Source organism: Oryzias melastigma, linkage group LG3 (assembly GCF_002922805.2).
Source record: "Oryzias melastigma strain HK-1 linkage group LG3, ASM292280v2, whole genome shotgun sequence".
In the NCBI taxonomy this organism is placed as follows: Eukaryota; Metazoa; Chordata; class Actinopteri; order Beloniformes; family Adrianichthyidae; genus Oryzias; species Oryzias melastigma.
In genome coordinates this window covers 33,887,651-33,890,632 of record NC_050514.1, presented here as the reverse complement: position 1 = coordinate 33,890,632, position 2,982 = coordinate 33,887,651, and positions in this window count along the sequence as shown.

Sequence of the window (2,982 nt, the reverse complement as noted above, 5' to 3'; positions counted from 1 at the left end):
CAACTCGCAGGAGTTCTGCTGATTTACTCTGGACTTCATGGAAGAAGAAACAAAAACCGTTTCTGTTTACTTTTGGAGAGACGGTGAGGTGGAATCTTCTCTTTCCTCTCCGTCTTCCTGCAGACGTCGACGCCGTCTCCTCTTCCTGAACCGCTCTAGAACTTGTCTGGCTCGGCCAAGAGGCCCAAATGGGTTTGTCCTCATTGTCTTAAGTGGAGACTCAGTGGATATAGCCGGCTACGCTAGCCAGCCACCAGGTGGATAGCATTGTGTGCTGGCAAGCTCCGCTGTTGTGAGCTAACAAGCTCCACCGTAACTTGCTAGTGAGCTCCTCTTTACCAAGCTAGCATGTTCCGCTGCCGCGAGCTAGCGAGCTCTGCTGTAGCATGCTAGCAAGCTCCTCTGTACCGAGCTAGCAAGCTCTGATGTAGCGAACTAGCGAGCTCCACTGTAGCTTGCTAGTGAGCTGTGCTTTACCAAGCTAGCGAGCTCTGCTGTAGTAAGCTAGCAAGGTCTGCTGTAGCATGCTATTGAGATCCTCTGTACCAAGCTAGCATGTTCCGCTGTTGCGAGCTTTGCTGTAGTGAGCTACCAAGCTCTGCTGTAGCAAGCTAGCGAGCTCCGTTCTCCACCAGGAGGCTAGCTAGCGTAGCGAGCCGTACCCATTAAAAACACTTTTGGGGCCCACATTTTCCACCCATTTTTAAACCCTATTGGGCCCACTTGGTCCTGCTGGTTGGGGTCCTAACGTGGAGAAACTAGCCCTAACCTTCTCACTACTGGTGTTCCTCAGGGTTCTGTCATCAGCAACATTCTGTTGGGTCCTCTTCTATGCTGACGATGCTTTGCTCTTCTTGTCTTTTCCTCCATAAAACGACATCATCTCTGCTTCAGGACACCAACCAAAGAAGTTCCGACTTACTCTGGAGAAACTCCATTTCCCAGAATGCATTCTTTCCCTTCCACCATCAACAAGATCTTTCCGTCATCATCCATCGTTTGTCTCCACTTCACAGGGGATGCTGGAGCCTATCTCATCTACTTTATGTTCACTCCTGGAAGATCAGGACTTCATCTTAACATCTTCAGATGATCCAAAGTTCTGGTGGATTTCTCAGTTCTGGTCTCTTCCTTCCATTTCCTCCCGTTCTACCTGAACCGGCCTGCTGGTTCCTGCAGCAGAAGGTCAGAGAGACTCTTCATCTGTGTGATCCACCATGAAGACATGGACGTCTGCAGGTCAGCAGGTTCACTCCCAGGTTCCTCCAGATCCTCTGAACTTCTCTGTCCACTAAAAGATGGAAGAGGAACCTCCAAGAGAACCACCAGAACCCATCCTCCAGTGGAGAGACTCTGCTGTCGGTCAGAACCAGAATAACCCTGGAGAACCCAAGAACCACTTTCTCCTATAATTTAATACAATAGAATGAAATAAAATAAAAAAGAAAACAACAAAATGTAATGTAAAGAATAGAACAGAGTAAAATGTGATGTAATTTAACATATTTAATATAATATATTATAATAAAATAAAATATTAGACTTTCAGGTTCAGATAGAACAGTTCCTAAATTATACTCATATTATTATTTTGTATTAGGTCTTAAAGTGAAAATAAAATAAAGTTGCAAAAATGAATCTGATGATCTGAATGTTTTTGGTTAATAATAAAAGACGGAAAGTCAAAGTTCTGATGGAGAAAAGGGAAAGGTAAACTTTACATTTGTTGTGGAAATTCTTGAATTTTTTTTGTTCTATCACATTAAGTCAACTTTTTCATCTGAAAAAAAATCACATAAACAAAAAAAAACCCACAAAAACTAATATAAACATATTTACAAACATGTAGACAAGTGTATCCAGAAATTTACCCCGAAAATATTACAGCAAGAGACGGGATACGAAATAAGTAAAGAAATTTTAAGGAGATAATAATAAGAAATATTGAACAACTTATCAAACAATGAAGCAAATAGTTCAAACATTCGGTTTACTTTAGGAAATTATAAATTATATTATTATTATAAATTATAAATCGTTCTTACTCTGCATTCATGTACATAAAAATTGGTTTATAAACATAATAAATGAGAAGTATTTCTTTGTTTTTCTTAATCAAAACGTAACTTTATAATTATATGTTTAAAGTTTATGACACTATTAACGTTAAATTGAAAATAAAACTTTTTTTTCCGATTAAAGACAAAAAACGTAGTTTCTACGTTTTGATCAGCAGGGGGCGACAAAACATCATTTCAGAAGGTTTGATGAAAACATGAATCCACTTTTTTAACAGTTTTTAATGTTTTTTGTTTTGAGTTTAAAGCACCAAAACCTTGACAGTAAAATCTGATTTTTAATGTAAACATGAGTCATAAATGAAGCTTCACTTTCACTGATTTTAAAAATAAAAGTTGTTATTTACTTCATAATAATCAGAAACAGTTTAACTAGAACAGGAAGGATTTTAAACTCTGAGTGTAGTTCCACAGGTGGCCACTGGAGGTCACAATTTCACACCTTTAAGAAAAAGAATCAGCAGACCACAATCATTTCTGTGGATTTGACACAGGTGTGTGATCTGCAGCCTTCAGGTAAAACACACCTGTGTGAGGTTGTTTAAAGAGGACCCTGTTGGGCGGTCCTTGTTACTGCCTGACTGTGTTTTACAAAGATCAGCTGACTTTAAACGTCTCTGACAGATGCAGAGCATCATCTTCATGTAACGTGCACGCGGGCGTGCACGTTGCATGAAGATGATGCTCTGCAGTTGTCTCTCTTTGGGCAGATGGTGACCTGCAGATGACCCCCCCCAACAGATTCTCAGCATTCATCAGTGGAGTCCATGCACAGCTCCAGTTTGGCCACTAGAGGGCGGAAGATACAAAGCTTTGCTGCAAACCTGCTCACAATTGTTTTATTTAAACATATAATAAAACTTTGATTTTTGATTACCTGCATATTAGTGAAGAGTTTTATACT